Source organism: Miniopterus schreibersii (genome assembly GCF_964146895.1).
Source record: "Miniopterus schreibersii genome assembly, chromosome: 3".
NCBI classification, from domain to species: Eukaryota; Metazoa; Chordata; class Mammalia; order Chiroptera; family Miniopteridae; genus Miniopterus; species Miniopterus schreibersii.
The window spans coordinates 35817261-35834970 of NC_138103.1; the positions used below are offsets into that span (position 1 = coordinate 35817261).

General features: G+C 42.2%; 1 protein-coding gene across 2 annotated transcripts in view; it reads right to left on the reverse strand.

The window, feature by feature from the left end:
• The window catches only part of PRDM6 (PR/SET domain 6), a 100636-nt gene that overhangs the window by 35922 nt on the left and 47004 nt on the right, over positions 1 to 17710 (reverse strand). The gene's annotated exons all lie outside the window — the stretch shown is intronic.

The window sequence follows — 17710 nt, forward strand, 5'->3', positions numbered from 1 at the left end:
CATTTTCCCTGCTTCCCTTGGTGTCTTTATGTGTCGGCTGCAGAAATTTATTGTCCTTAGCTTTTCTAGTGCATATCGATGCTTGTGGAAACTGAACCAGAATAACAGGAAAATATTTTTTGGTGATGCAAGTCAATCACACTTTTCTTATCAGGCCAATCTTCCCTGTTTTAAACATATTTGTGGTATCTCAAGGATGTGAGTGACCATGTTTCCCAAAGAATATTTAACCTATTTTGACAGGCTACTCTTAAGTAATGAGCTGCTAGATAAACAAAGCAAGCTGAAGGGAGAGGCTATACTGACATGGCTGGAACATCCACATTAAAGGCCCCCAGTCTCCAACACATAACTGTTCGAAGGCATTCAGAGGCAGTACCGTCTGCTCAACAAGCTGGGTGACACCTAGCAGAAGGCAGCGGGAGAGTTATGGAGCTGTACAGAATTGGTCAAATAGGCTCTGATTGGGATGAAATAAATGGACTCTCACCTCGCAGAAGATGTAGGACTTCAGCTGTCCGGACCTGAAACTATTAGGAGAGGAGTCATCAAAAAACAGAGACCCTCGAAAAGGGAAAGAAAAAAAATACTGTTTTCTATGGATTCAAATGTCTTAATTAAGGTTGGTCTAATAACTATTGCCTTGGGTCATCTCCAACAGATTTTCTTTCAAGATTGCATTCAAGGATATGAAATCTGCTCCAAGCCAGGCAATAAGCATGGGACAAAAATTCATATGCAAAACAACTGGCCAGCTGGGCACAGGTGGAATCAGTGCCAACAGCAGAGGCAATCAGCTCCCACTCCCAGAAACCAGGTCAGGCCTGGGCACTTGGGAGGATGGGAGGTGGTCTCTAAAGGCATGGGAGATCAGGAGTCACATATGGACAGCAATTCTAGGTCATTCCCCATCCAAGGGGCATCCCGGAAGCAAGTGGTACAATTCTCAGGACCATTGTGAAATTGGACCTGTTCAAATAAAATCAACAGTGGGACCCAACAGAGCATCCCCAGAGCATCCTGAGAAATCAAGTCTCTTACCCTTGCAAATCAGCCTTTCCACTTCTTTCTAGTTACAGAGAATAAGTGTTACAGAGAGCCCCACTGGTTACATTTAGGTCCTAAAATTAGTATGGTCATCACATTAATTTAGCTCAGTATTTCTATTCTAGAGGGCAAAGGGCTTAGTGAGGACAGTCTTTTTTTTAATCACCAGTTTAAAACAGCTGGGGTTTTTTTGGCTTTTCTTGAACTCATTTGTCTCCATCCCAACCTTTCCACTAACCCCCACAAATAAAAGATAGATATCAACTAATAAAAACAATTGTTTGAGAATTTAGGAAGCACAGCATGCACCGTGATCACAGCTGATAATCATTGTAGCCTGAGAAGAAGTTCCTAGGTTACATTATATCTCACATTAATGGCTTCTTGAAGTTCCCAGTTTGGGGATGATGGCAGAGAATGGAAACACTTCGTGCGCTGTATACATCCATTGCATGTGCAATCCAATGACAGACTTGGTATTTAGGTTACATGACACTGTAGTTATTTTATTGTTGTTCTGTTTCTGTTTTAAGAAGCTGGTTCAAAGATTGAAGGTCTCAACCCCAAGCCTGCTGTTGACAGCCCATGCAGCACTGAACAAGCCTATCAGTTCCTTAAACTCCACTGTTTATCTATAATGGAGCCAAAAATGTTGATGGCCCAGCCCTCTGCCCTGTCCTTTCCCCAGAAACAAACAAACCTTCCATGAGGACTGCTGGTGAAAATAATTATGAAACATTCTGAGAAGTACAATTCTCCTTTGCGCTTCTAGTCAATGTCCCCAGCAGCAAGGAAAACTCTCTAACATTTATACATAGTGGGTGCTACCTTCAGTGTTAGCTCATCTGAACCGCAGACAGTAGCCAGTCAGTCTTGCAAATCAGTACAGTATAAAAATGTTTCCTCCTACACTCTTGTTTCAGCAATAATTTCCTTAAACTAAGTATATTGTGACTACAGGAATCCTACATTTTTCACCTGCCTAATGAAACTGCTACTTGCCTGGAAGAAAAGTAAGTGGCCACTTGTCAGGCATTTTCCAAATATCGCACAAGGTACAACACAGCATGAGGCTGAGCTTCCCTGGCTTCAGCTAATACTGATATCAAGCTGTTTCACAGGAAGCTGTGATGAAAATCTCATGCACCTAATTAGAGCCCATAACCATGCACCCAATCCGAGATGAGGAAACTCATTCGACCGTGACCGATCGATCTTCTTTCCCTCAGACCCCAGAGCCAAGCTATCACCAAATCCAGTTGAACTTGCCTCTTAAACTTTTCACATGCATCCATCTCTCCTCCAGTTAGCTTCCCAGCCCAAATCAGCTTCCTTTCTCACAAGTATTGCAACAGTCTCCTAACTGATCTTCCTACAGCTCCTCCAGGCCTCCTCCAACATATTCTCTAAATGTAGCCAGAGTGATCTTTCAAAACACAAACCTGATTACGTCCATTTCACCCAACTCTCCCCCAAATAAAAAGCTTCATAAATGTCATAAAATGTCAAGTCATAACAACATACATTGACAGCATGTGTGGAGCACCACGCTCAGATGGCCAGCACCTCCTATCAGTTACTCAGGGAGGCCAAACATGTGTGCCTCTGCATTTGGCTCAAGATAATCCCGGACCTTTTCTGTTAAGGGTTAACATTTAAACTCAGTGTTCTTTTTCTTTCTTTTTAAAAAATATACCTTTATTGATTTCAGAGAGAGGAAAGGAGAGGCAGAAAGAGAAACATCAATGATGAGAGTCATTGATCGGCTGCCTCCTGCACGCCCCCTGCTGGAGATCGAGCCCGCAACCCGGGCATGTGCCCTGACCGGGAATCGAACCTCGATCTCCTGGATCCTAGGTCAATGCTCAACCACTGAGCCACACCAGCTGTTCTAAACTCGGTGTTTCTTAAAAGAGAAACAACAGACCAGAAAGCACGGATGCCTGTTTCTGTTCATTCCTCTAGTTAAAGGAGAATAAAACTGGGAAAACACCCAAATGTGAGTGCTAAATAGGAATTAAGGAGGACTTCTCAAAAAATACTCCCCATACGAATTTGGGCCCTATCATTACTCTCCAGCACAAGCTCAACTTTGTTTCCATTTAAGAGCTCAGTTAAAAAAATAAGTAAGGGGGTAAAGTTCTGCATGTAGCTAAACTATACAAGGACACTGTGCCTGTATCCATCGACTGTATCAGGAAGGGGCTGATGTTCTACCTACCAGGTGGGAAGGAACTACATGTGGAAATGTTCCAACAGGTTTCAGGCTAGGGTAGCAGCAAGAATTTCAAGTTCTGGAAGTTGTTCTTGGAGGTTGCATCAACATCTACATTCATGTGATGCTAAAGGGAACTTTTAAGTTAGATACCTAATAGGTCTAAAAAAATTAAGGAATTTAAGGAGACAAAGTAAGACCAAGACCAAGAGTTATTTTGTTTTCATTACCTTTCTAAAGACTTAAAATAAGCAGAAAAATATTGAAAGTCATGCACAAAGTGTTTAGACAGTCCCCTCACGACCTAAGAATATGTTGAAAAGGTGAGACATTTTATTAATTCAAATACTAGTGAGAATGAAGGCAAGAGAGAGTTAAATTTAGATTAGGGAAAGATTTGTTCTGAAAGAACATCTGAATGTTTCAAAACACAGGTTTTCTGAAAACTGTGGGTTTTATCCTGAATGAACATAAACAACCAACCTTTTAAGGTGTGATCTCTGTTCTTTCTAAGGAAGCTGAACAATGGATCCTCTGGAGGTAAGGGAAATGCATGTAAAGAAACACGCAGGTCCCTCGGTGGGAAAGGGGATAAATTCTGCAGTGGAAACCCCTCAAAACTGTAGAAAGTATACTTGGCATATTTGTTTTATTTATTATTATTATATTTTTAAAAAATGTATCTTTACTGATCTCAGAGAGAGGAAGGGAGAAAAAGAGAGACAAAAACATCAATGATGAGAGTCATTGATTGGCTGCCTCCTGCACACCCCCGACTGGGGATCGAGCCTGCAACCTGGGCATGTGCCCTGATGGAATCAAACCTCGATCTCCTGGATCATACGTAGATGTTCAACTGCTGAGCCACACCAGCTGGGCTGGCATATTTGTTTTAGAAAGCTAGTTCCAGCATTGCAAAAAGAGAGTAGAAAGTGGCACAGTCACACTGGAGAACATTTTGATGATACTGAAATAAAGTTGGCCATGCATATCCTATGACTCAACAATTTCCCATCAAGGAAGCTACTCCAATGAAACTCCGATATATGTGCCTGAGGAGACAAGTAAAAGGGCATCTCTGTAGCATTGTTCATAGTAGTAAATAATGAGAATCGTCAGAAGAATTATTTATTCAACAAAATAGTATAAAGTACCTAAAATGGCTGAACTAGATCTGTTTGTATTAAGATCCAGTTCATATAGAGAAATATCAAAAATATACATTGACTGAGAAAATCAGGTTGCAGATTGTTGCGTATGGTACCACTTGTTAACTTTTCAAAATATACAAGATAACACTCTTAACATTCTATCTTATAATACTGCAGATTATCTTTCTGTCTATCATATTTTGTAAAATTCTGAAAAGGCACACTGGAAGGATTCCTGACAACTTCCTCACATTACTGACTTGGGGAAGAAGAGAATGGAGGAAACACAAAGGGAATTAACACTTTATCTGAAATGCTTCATTTTTCCTAAAAAAAAAAAAAAAAAAATTCTGAAGCAAATACGGAAAAGTGTTAACACTTACTTTTTTGGTGGCCTGTACATTGGCATTTATATATTATATTTTGTGCTTTTCTAATTTTCCCAAAAAAAAATCTCAAAGAGAGAAAAGTAAATAAAAAGAAAACCCAGCCACTTCTTCCTTCGTAGTTTAGTTTTTGCATGCGTTGTTAAAATAAACTGACTATTTTACCCAAGATTAAAAACTATACCTGTTTTCCTCCTGGGAAAAATGGTTGTAATATGTATCACTATATCATCAACCACTGATTTCTTTTGTGATTGTTCCTGTTGCCATTTTAAAACCACTGTTTTTGGTCTGTACTTTCTCTTTTATCTAGTATCAATGGGAGCAGAAGCATAAGTAAGGGGAAGGGCTAATTTTTACCTTTTTAGGGGAATTTTTACAGTTTTCAATCCAGTAATATTTATTGGGATGCAACATGTATGGTTGAAATAATGATCACAAATTCTTCCTCATTACAAACCATGTGTGGAATTAACTGAAAACCACGTCGCAGGAGGTGTGTTTTATTGCAATCCAGGATATGAGGAAGCACCACTCTCCCATGACCTTATTTTCCTAGAACAAGAACCTACTCTGAGAACAGCATGAGTAAAAAAAATGCACCAACATTGTATCTTATAAACCCTGGTCATGAGTGGCTCATCCATGGCTTTGTCATTTATGTATACTGCCAACTTACCTTAACAATAAGAATCATAGAACCAATGTGACTCAGAGACTGACTTGGGTCCAGTTTAACATAATAGCAAGAAAAACATCTTCTGAATGATAAAAATTTGTGTATATTGGTGGCTCTCAGCAATCTGTTTCTCTAAAGTCAGATTTGCAGACTACTGGCTCTCAGGCTGAACTCAGGCCATTGACCAACACTGATTTTCCTCCACAGTGTTTTGAAAATTTTACCTATTTTCTTATTTTTCTTGGGAAAAAAAAATCAAAATATGGGCACCCATTCTCTGGCAATCATCCACCGAAGCTGAGAAAAAGAAGATGGCCCCCTTTAGATCAACCATGTACTTTCTCGTTTTCCATAGTCCCTACCACTCCCTATTGTCTTACATGCTTCCTCAGTAATTTACTTACCTGCTTGTCCTCTTTCAGCATCTAAGTGTGTAATCCCAGCTGTAAAGAAATCATTGCTGCCCCTGAAAATGAGTCTGGTACAGCTGGGGCCACTTTCAAGAGAAGCCCTTTGAACCGATAGCCTGGAAACACTGCAAACATTCATCACTCCTATGCTGCCCAGAGCCATCCTCTGCCTGAGAGCTGGCTTTCTGGGCTGTAGTTTTCCAGGGAGCGGGAGAGCAGAGAAAAGTATGCATTTCTTTCATTTTTACCAGCAGAGCTTTCAGCGATCTTTTAAAGCAAGGGATCATTTTTAATTCAAAGAAGTCTTAAATGTAATTCCACTATAAAAACAGATACAAAGTTGCCCTGGCCCACTATAAAAACAGATAAAAAGAAAGTTTCCCGGTCCACTATAAAAATGGATAAAAAGAAAGTCCATCAGGAACACCCCCCCAGCTCCATGAACCACACCCTTGCTCTCTGAGGCGGTTCCTGGGACCTCACCAAGGGCCCGCAGTGAACTGAGGGACCCTGTTTGAAAACCACAGGCAGCCAGCACACTTCCTCCAGTAGGTAGACCTCCATGAAGAGGTCGGTCACCAATTCCTCTGCTAGAACACTGAGTACCTTGGCCAAATTTAGAGCGTAGGAAAATCAGATTTGGAAGGGACCTCAGAGACCATCTGTTCCAACCTGATCAGTTTACACATAAGGAAATGGGGTCTCCAAAAGTTGGCGACTTAGACAAAGTAAGACTACTACTAGTCAGTGGCAGAATGAGGCCTCCACACATCCTCACACTCACTCTGCTTCCCATTGGAAACGTGCTGAGGCCTCCCTCATCTCATGTAATCCTGCAAGTACACAGAAGAGAGTCAATGATCTTAACAAAAGGAACTTGAATTATAACTAAAACACTAACCTGCTCCTCCTAAAATCTGGGTCCCTGAATTTTGGCATGGGGAAAAAAAAAAAAAGAGCCAAAGGTTTTATATGAAAAGGATTAGCAGTTTTCAGGGACCGGGAGACGTCTCGTCTCGGGCTCCCTCTCCGACGTTTCCACATTTGGCATGCCCCTGTGCGGAGGCCCCAGACACCAGCGCTGAGTCTTGTGCTAAAATGCCAGCCTCCTTCAGCTTTGCTGAGCAGCTGACACAAGAGAGCGTATTTTATGCCCAAACATCTAACATAGGGCCCAGCATGTAAGAGGAACTCAAAACATGCTGAAGTGAACTGGACTAAATTTCACAATAATCCTTTAGCTTCTTAGAGATCTCAGATCTTATCCTAAGCTTGAGAAGTCACCACTAAATGCAATGAAAACGTCATTCTAAGCACTAACAACTAGGGCTTTTTTTAGGAGAATATGGCAACCTCCTTGAACCTAACTACTTTCAATTCTTTGAAATGCAAGGGTGAATTTCATAGGAGGATTAGAACCTATTAAACAACTGCCACAGAAACGGGCTGAGGAGAGACGGGACTTGGGGAGTTTCCCGGGTCAGGCCTGAGAGCCCAGCGCTGCTCTGGGTCCTCGCCCCGCACACGGGGGTCCAGGGATGCGCGGCGACCAAGACGGCCTCTCAGATGCCTCCACCTGTCCTCCACCCTGTGCCTTTGCAGGGTCGGCCTTTCGGTGAAATTCAGAAAATCAGGGTTTCAGAATCAAGCGTATTTGTAATCTGAGAAAATCAACTGAAAAATATACTCTTTACCAAGATGGATAAAAATGTTTCCCTGTGAGCCTCCGTGTCGGGTGGTGGAGGTGCGATACGTTGTGACCTGTGGAAAGCTGCGGGCCACACTGCTCTCACGGCGAAAAGCTAAAACCAGAACAGCGCTGTTGCTAAATAAGAAATTTTACTTTTGCCCTGGCCGGTGTGGTTAGAGCACTGGCCAGCCCACTGAAGGGCCGTGGGTTCGAGTCCCTGTCAAGGGCATGTACCTGGGTTGCAGGTTCAATCCCAGCCCAGGTCAGGGCACGTGTGGGAGGCAACCAGTCACTGTGTCTCTCTCACATAGATGTTTCTCAATCTCTCTCCCCCCCCCCTTCCACTCTCTAAAAATAAATGGGGGGAAAAAACGATTTTACTTTTAATAGTATGGTTGTTACTAGAGACTTTTCTTAAGTATTAGCCGTGAAAACACATGATGGAAGTGAACAGAGAGGAGAGAGCGCAGAGGTTAAGAGCACCTATGTGAGTGTTGGCTCCAATACCTGTGAGCTAGAACTGTGGCTCCAGCTCAGGGGGCCGTGTGACTTTGGGCAGTTACTAACTTCTTGAGGAAGCTAGACCATCTTTAAAAACAATGGTGCTAATGGCGGTCCCAATGTCAAAGGACTAATAGGAAAATCAAATGAGCTTTTATATGTAAAGCTCTCAAATGGGCTCTGGGAACACAGTAAGAGTCCAAAGAGCATTAGCTGTCCTTCAGGCCAGCACTATAATTACATGGGAAATGTCAGCCCAGGCACAATCTACTAACCTGCTTGGGGTCACTGACCGCAAGATAATATGGGCAGTGTATGCAAACTCATTGTTGCTAAAGTTATCAAACTGTAAGCTCAATGAGGGCAGAAATGCACTTCAAATATTTTTAAAACTTACTAGTAGCTACCTTACACAAGGCTTTGTACATACTAGGAAATCAACTTCTGTTGAGAGGGGGAGAGGGAGGGGGAGGGAGAGGAGAAAAAATTGGGGATACATAAGGGAGGTGTAAGAGTAAACCAGTCATTCTAACTTATGTTTTTAATTCCCAGATGAGTCCATCAAAAAATAAGAAAAAACATGCCTGGCTGGTGTGGCTCAGTGGTTGAGCATAAACCCATGATCCAGGAGATTGCAGTTCATTTCCCAGTCAGGGCACATGCTGGGGTTGCGGGTTTAATCCCCAGCAGGGGGCGTGCAGGAGGCAGCCGATCAATGACTCTTATCATTGATGTTTCCATCTCTCTTTCCCTCTCCCTTCCTGTCTCTGAAATCAATAAAAAAATATTTTAAGTTAAAAAAATAAGACAAAACATTTAAAATGCTGGATGAATGTGAATACTATCTAGAAAATAATAAAGAAGCATTTCTTTGGTCCTACAGTCTCCATTTCCTAAATTTAATCAATCTTCAGTTTAATATAGTATTATAAAAATGTCTTCCAAAAGACATAGGAGCATATCTATAACTAGCAGGTAGTTATTACAAGTGTTTTAATTAATTGTGGCTTAAGGACCCCAGTAGACCTCACTGAATGTCACCTATCATGCAGAATTGCTTGACCTCTGAGGCCAATGACATTTCTGGCCAGAGGAGGTTCAGCATACAGTGCCTCACTCCTACATGAACAAGGGACATGGTCAAGGTAGGAGAGCTGTCTGTGTAAGCCAGTGCACCTGGACGGAGAGCAGGGGACATCTGCGCACGGCAGATCTGTGGACAGAGCATCAGGTCAACAGAGATCCAATTACCGAGGGTCTCCAGGCACTGCCTCCCAAGCTAGTGAGGAAGGCGGCAAGAATGCCACTGGGGTCTCCTAACCTCCTTACTTTTAACCTTTCCAATCAAGCTAAATCAAGGCTTGAGAACACAGACCTCAAAACGATGCTTTAAAAAGGAGTGACATCATCTGCCCCCAACCTAACACAAAGAAAGAATGGCCCTGGCCAGGTGGCTCAGCTGGTTGGAGTGTCATCCTGTACACCAAAAGGCTGCAGGTTCAATCCCCGGTCGGGGCACATAAGGGAGGCAAGCGATCGACGTTTTCTCTCTCACATCAATGTTTATCTCTCTCTCTAAAATCAATAAACACATATATCCTTGGGTGAGAGTTCAAAACAACAACAAAGAACAGCAGGTCCTACACATCTGTGTAGGATTTTAGTTTCTGAAATACAAGCTTATTTGGCCCTTCTAATTGACCTCGAAGGCAGGCCGAAACATTGTTCTGTTTCACAAGTAAGAAACCTTGGGCTGATAAGAGTAAATGACTTGCCCACAGTCAGACAGCAGTCAGACAGCTGGTGAGTGTGACAAAGATGTAACTCTCCCGAATCACAGGCTATCGTGTTATTGCTTTTTTCATCACATTCCGTTTGTCCTATCAGGGAAAAATAGTACAGCTTTTCCTCTAAAAGCATCTGAAATTTTCCAAATGAGGGCCATAAAAATGTTCATAGTGATTAATAATGTCATTTATAAAACATCCCTATTTTCAGAGTAAATGTCAATTTAGTGAGAATTACTTAATCTGTCAGTAAAATTTACACAAAGCAACCACGCCACGGATAGACACAACTCCCCAACGCCGCGGTAAACCGCTCTCTGTCCCCTGGCAATAGGCCATAACGACCAGGAACATCAAAAAACGGGGAAGGCAACAGTTTGTAGATGAAGATGCATATTTTATAAGGAAAGCTTCTTTATTAAAGCAAATACTAGCTACTGCTGCCCTATTTATTTGTGTTCAGTTTTTCGACTTTTTTCTCAAGTATGTAATGCTATAGGTGGTTTTTCTTCATTTCAATCATCTCTTCCTCCTCTCTCCATTAGAACTAATTTATTTTTGTTGTTAATTCTCATAAGAAAACTCTTTCCTCTCACTGTGGTTTGGAATATTTTGCAATGTTTAAAATGGCGAGATTTTGAAACGGGGCTTCAAAGGCCAAGTAATAAACGCCCCATAAAATAAATGAGTAATGGTTATATACACCGTTGCTGTATTTTCAGTAATGCTGATATAAAGCTATATACTGTACTTTGTCAATTCACATTCATCAAGTCCCAGAAATATTAGAAAATCATTAGAGGTTTATGTTGAGCTTGCAGATAATACTAACATATAAGTCAAGACTGAAATATGGTCATCAGAAAAACAGTTGAAAAGTGTCAATAAACTGTAAAACACCCGTGGTGGGGTCTGCAAAGCCTGCATTGGAGAGCCTGCCGTGTGAAGAAATGGAAATGGGTATTTTGGTCACACTGTGGGTCGGCGGCTGTTATGTGTCAGGCCAGCAGAAGAGACTGGGCGACTCAGGATTCCAGCACAGAGACCTGGGAGCTCCCGAGAGCTGCTGAGCCTTTGGTGAGTCCCACTTATCTCCGGGGACGCCAGCGGCCATCAATACGAAGCCTGCCATCCATCAATCTGGGGTCCTCTTCAGACATCCTCTGTCTGTTGATCAGAGGAAGACGTTGGGGAATTAGGCTTCCATTATCAGGATTTTGTCTGTGATCTGAACAAGCCACTGAACCTTTAACTTTTCACTTGGCAGAAGCATAGATGCTGGAAAAGTCCTGACAGTTCATTCATTTTGCTCCATCCTGGAGCCAGCTGATGTCTGACTGGTGAGACCCGCCCTCTTTGATGTTGTACTCTTTTGAGAGTGCCCTGCTGTGAAAAAAATTTTATCCATCCAAATTAAAGGGAAATATTTCTGCATCCAGCTGTTAACTGTGACATGTTTGCCATTTTTCAGGGCACTGGCTTGGTGCCATCCACAGGCTCTGCTGCAAACCTATCTTTTCCCCTCTCCTCCGCAGCAGCAATAATATCCACAGTGCACAACTGTCTCCATGTCCACACAACATCAACACTAAGAAGGAAAATGCTGCTAATCCTGCATTTGCTAAGAACAGCCTCAGAAATATTTTCATGTGGCCATTTCTTTTTTTCTTTTTTTAATCTCATTAATGTCTTTCACAAACTGTAAAATTCTTTGACACAATTCACCCATTTAAAAATTGCTTCTATTCTGTTTACTTTTAAAAATCCAGTTTTTAATTCAAGTCACCATCAAGAAGTCCTGACTTCCAATAAATATATTTACAAATGAAATGAATTTGGAGCCTGTGCAAACTTGTTTCACATGTACCAAGTCCACATTTAAAAAGGGACATTTGCTCAGTGGAGAGAAGTCTGTGTAAATGAAGAAAAACTCCCATGAAAGCCTGAATAAACATTTAGATCTAAGTAATCAAGAAAGCCTGTATCTTCTCATATTTATTAAGCGCCAGCGGGGGCTTATAAAGATGCTGCCATGAACTGCGTGTGTGATAAACAAAGGCAGCTCATATTATCACGTTTTGCCCCGCACACTGCGGTGCGTGAGTGAAACCCCACGGTCCCCGCTCCCCTCTCACTCTGGCCGAGGTGCAGCGGGACCAGGCAGCTAGGCCGCGGCACCTGGAGCCCAAGAATCCCGCCCAGACTGATCTCAGACTGACCAGCAAACCTGCACAGCTACTCAGCATCCCTTCTCGCATCGGTAAAGGTGGGTGGTGAAAAAAGCAAAACACAGCAACATGCTGTATGTGAGAAAGTATCCACTTTGGAAACAAGCCACAGGGAAATCTGAGTGAACACGATCCTCCACTTGGAAAAACAAAACCTTCGTTTTCCACCAAACAGGAAAGGGGACCATCATTTTGCTGAACTAATTTTAGAAACATTACCCGTGCGAGCTGCTGGGGATTTGCTCATTACTCATGGGAGCGCGGCAAGTAGTTCTGCACCGGGAACGATAAGTAACACACTGAAGTCACTGCACACGCTGTGGCACACGCGGGTTCTCCGTAGGGTTCACGCACTGTATCTTATGGAGTATTCTGTAACCCGCACTGTAGCGGAAGTTTCTGATTTTTAAATTCTAGTGGGTGTGTAATACTATCTGGACCTCGGTGAAAACGGTTACTGGTTTTACACTTCAACTTGGTGGCTAATGAGGGGTGCGGTGTCCAAGGAGCGGCCTGGACCAAAGCCTAGGTGCAAACTGCCGTGTCAGACAGCGATCCTATGAAATACTTACTCGGCAGTAATTAGGGAACATCCCTGAAAAAGCAGACAGAGCTACTTCCATGCATGTGCAGACACACACCCCATGTCCCAGAACTCACCCATGTGTTGTTTTTTTTAGTAAGAAATGTCTGAAGACACAAAATATTTGTCCCAATGAAGTAATGGTTTCCTATGGTTTTACTTTCTTTTCAGAGCAGTCTACAGCTTTATTTCTTCGCTGAAATGTGTCACTCTTTAAATTATTATGTTTTCCTAAGTCTACGACATTCTTTTCCTAACCACACCAATAAAGCGTGATTGTCAGACACACTTTATTAGAGGGAAAGTGACCATCTGTCCAGGGTACAAAACATATTTACAGATCTTAAATAAGGAGACATTCCTTACGTCAAGTTGAGACAGTACTGAGCACACACTCATTTCCCAATTTACACTTCTTGCCCTGGATCCCAGACAATGGCAGAGACACTATCAACCCTCAGATTCACAGTGCTCCGGAAAGTGAGAGTGCGAAGGTCGCAACTGGCCTAGACCAGGCATGGTCCTGAGGGAGAGCCCCTGAGGTTGCTCTTCCCAAGATAACTGCTTATAGGAAGAACCTAATGAAATTCCAAGTTTGTCCTGGAACAAGACACATGGGACAGGGATGGATTTTGGCTTCTCTGAACCATTTTTCTTGAAGGAAAGGTTGCACAGTTGTACAGAGGACTGAACACACACACATATTTGCCATAGGTCTCCTCCCCATCAAGACCCAAAAGATGAAGTACCAAGGGTAGAAGGTGATGGCATTAATGGAGGGCAGACTTCTGACCTTCCAGACAACACTTTCAACAAACATTTAGTAAGAAGCTACTATGTGCCAGCCAGTGCTTAATGCAGGGTACTGAAAACTTAAGACCCAGTCCCTACCCTCAAATAATTTATAGTTCAATAGGAGAGAGACACACATAAACAAATCAGAAGAGATTTATTCTGGCACCACAACCTGTAGATTTTTCCCATCCAAATTTTGGACATTTGATGTCTAGAATGGGGTTACTAAGTGTGGGAAGGGTAATACATTATAATTTTACCCAAAAAAATCTGATTTTAAAGAGTTAAAACTAGTTATTTACAAATTCTGGATTGTGGAGGCAGCCTTAAACAAACACTTGATTAAAATCTGCCAGACTATCCCTTCAATAAGGGCAAAAATAGAATCTGTCCTATTTACCGTAGTATCCCTAGCAATTAACATAGAGCTTAACTTACTGTAGGTACCTGGTGTTCAATAAATGTCTGTTAATTGGTTGGGTGGTTGATTGGTTGGTTGGTCAGCCAGATGGATGGATGGATTGGTGAGTGGATGGATAGACAGGTAGACGAAAGTATGAATAGCCACAAGGATACAGATGAAAGGATACAATAACTTTTAGGTACCTGAACACTAAGGGCTGGACCATATCTGTCTGCTCTCTGGGCTGGACCATATCTGTCTGCTCTCTTAGCTAGGGCAGAGTGGAAAATCCAACTGGGAGAATTTTAAGGGATGCAACATTACCTGAAAAAGTGTGCTTTGCCTCACTGGCTAAATTAACACTTCTTTTATTATTCTTTCCCCTTAGTTCTTTGGGATTTCTTTTCTCAGCTTTATTGAGGTATAACTGACAAAAGTGTAAGCTATTTGAAGTGTGCGTCATGATTTGATATGCTATAGATTGTGAAAGGATTCCCACCCCGATGTTAATTAACACTTCCATCACCTTCACATAATTATCTTTTTTTTTTAATGAGAACATTTTTCTTTTAAAAATGCCAACTGTCTCTGCAGAGTTCAGGCCACTGTAAAACAGCTGCCTGAAGACTTCAGTCAATGGCGAGGCCAGAGGCTACTCAGAACCTGGCACATAGCTGCCTCCCTGCCAATGTTGGTCCCTCCTCCCATCCCAACCCACCAAACTGTGACCTGCTGAGGGTTACTGTTACTCCCCCTAGTCTTTCCTGTAGGTGATTCTTTTTCTACCCTCCATCAGTCCCTCTCTGCTGGGTCTAGTGCTCACTTGCATCAGGATCCTGGTAGCTGAGATCTACTCCTACCTGTGAAGCTAGGTCAAGGTGCTACTCCTAGAAATATTTGCATTTTGAGCTTTACCTTCAAGTGAGGCTTGAATGAGGGCATAATGCCCTTTGAAAGAAATTCAAAGTGCCATAGTGAGGGCTGAAGGCCGCCTGGGGAGGAAAAATGATGCCTCCTGGGACTCTTCCTATTGCACACATGGTCTGTTTGGTCCTGGGAGAGTCCAGGGTGAGGCTTCGGACCGCCTTCCTACAGTTCCAGGACAACAGGGCATGTTCCTCATCAGAGTGCAACTCAGAGGAGAAGGTGAGGGATGCTGGTGACAGGGCGACCCCAGCTCCTCCTGCAGAAGAGTTTTCTGCGTATCCTCTGCAGGGGGTGCCAGCAGGGCCAATCCATAAGGAGCCTCAAATTTAGACTTGTGAAGTCATTTCCAAATGAGGTTATATATACAATCACACAGACAGGCCGACAGGATTAAAAGGAGGCCTTCTTTGCACACTCTGAACTTCGGTCCTTTGCCTGGACCACACTGCCTGTAGTGAGCCATAAATTAACATTTTTATAAATCCTGTAATTAACTTATGAATAGCACAATTATATGTTTCTGGTATTAAAAGCATTAAGTTGTTAAAGGTAAACATTTAAAGTATACCCGTTTTTGTAACCCTGTTTTGGTTTTTCGTGGGTTTTTTTTCATTTTTCCATATTTCAAGGGCCTCGAAAAACGGAAGTAGCCCAGGCCTCTCAACAGCCCTAGTTTGGGCTTGTTGATAAAGCTCCTTTCACGCAGTTGGGCCAGAGGGCTGGCAAGCGTGTGGCCGGCACTGGCACACGGCGCTTTTGCACAGAGAGACAGCCCTGTGTTCCTGGACAGGCCGTCAAGTCCACAAGGCATGATTCCCCGGAAATCCAAGCAAGAGATCAGCAAACCTGAACGTCTGGGGCGCGAGGTTTGCAAATCCTCTGGTTAGCAGAGGTATGACTAATGTCAACACCAAAGAAAGGCAACCACCTAATTACCACATTGTTATAATCTGTATGCTTCCTCATTTTTAGACAAGACTTAGAATTCACTTCTTTCTACAGGAAGCATCTATGGGCTGAAAGAAAAGAATGGAAAGGGGTCTCTTCCACGGGGTCCATAGAGAGGTTTCAGACAAGGCTACAAACACCCCGAAATCTCAGAAAGACAATGTATGTGCACCTAAGTAATCTTCTGGGAAGATGGTCCACAGATTTCAGCAGATTCTCAAAGGGGTGAGTTTACACACACACACTAAACACTACTGCCAAATTCCACACAGATGGAAGGGCAGAATTGAATGAAGAAAAGGAGATAAGGGCGTGTGAGGATGAGCTAGAATTCTTGGGGTGTTTTATGTACATTTGAGGAGGTGCTCTTCAAAGATTCATAGGTTTCTTTGGTCTCTGAATTGATCTCACTTTCATTTCCTCTTTCCTGGCTCCAGAGACCCTGGGCTTCCTATGTTCCTTTCACTGTATTTTCATTTTGTATTTGGTTGCAACTGTTTTGATGTATTGGTTATGCCTAAATCTCTGACCACATTTCCAGGACCACTAGACAAGTAAACCAATAGAGTCCTTTGGTTGGTTTATTTCATACAGCAGATATTTTTAGGTTAGAAATCATGTGAGTGGGCCAGGTCACATCGTCCAGCTCAGTGTTTCAGCTCTGTAGACATTAACTGCCGCCTATTCTGGATTCAGTGAGTCAATGGTTATTAATACTCCAAAGCATTCCCGTTCAGCTCTAATCAAACCCTTTGATGGTACCATTTTTTCCTACTAAAAAGAAAGTATATAATCACGTTAAATCAGTCAATCTAATAGAACCACTTGCTTTGTAAGCTCTACATGTTTTATAAATTAAAGCACTGTTTACCTTTCTCTGGCTTATGCCTTTGTATTTCCTAGTTTACTCATTCATAGATGAGCTACACATGAGGAATCCTGGGTTCTAATTCTGACTTGAGCAGTGCTAATTTCTATAAGCCTATGAATTGATGACTATGCAAGTGTGTCTTAAAGATAAGTATGTGGCTGCTGGAACCCAGAAGAATAAAAGTCATAACACAACCATTTTGAGCACAAATAAAAATATTTCAATGCCCAATAAGGGGGCAGATAACATAACTATAAGTCACATGCTTTTGCATTAGACCTGTGTAAGTCTAATTATAATTTATATCTTCCAACCTACAGAGCATAACTAAGTCAAGAATAAACTCTTGCCCTGACCGGTGTGGCACAGTTGGTTGAGCAGCGTCCCATGCTCCAAAAGGTCACGGGTTCAATTCCTGTCCAGGGCACATGCCCGGGTTGCAGGCTCAGTCCCCAGGAGGGGACGTGTAGGAGACAGCCGATCGATGTTTCTCTCTCACATTGATGATTCTTTCTCTCTCTAAAATCAATAAAAACATTTTTTTAAAAGAATAAGCTCTTAAGCAATTATATATTTAAAATTCCACAAAATTGTAAGTGAAATCAATTATACAAATGTGTAATATATACACTTAGATTTCAGTGACTTGGAGACACGGTAATGGAGCAGAATCAGACAGCCTGGGTCTGAATCTTGGATTCAGCAATTAGGAGCTGTGTCATCCTGGGCAAAACACTTATCTCATTTGTAAGATGAGAAAGATGTTAATGCAACTTCAAAGGGCTTTTGTGAGGATGAAATGAGATAATGCATGTGTCTGACACATAGTAAGTGCTCAGTAAATAGAACCATTTATTATTGCTTTTTACTGGTGGGTTTGGGTTTTCCAAAACAAATTTCCTTCCACTTCAATATTTCTGAAAAACTAAGTAGGGAAGAAAATGACAGAGAATTTTCATTCCATGGATGCTGTGTGTTAAGTGGAACTGGACAGAGTGGAAATCAAATCTCAGCTGTGTGACTTTAAGCATGTTACTTAACACCTCCAGTTTGCTTTCTGACATGTAAAAAGAGAATAATAACCTCAGA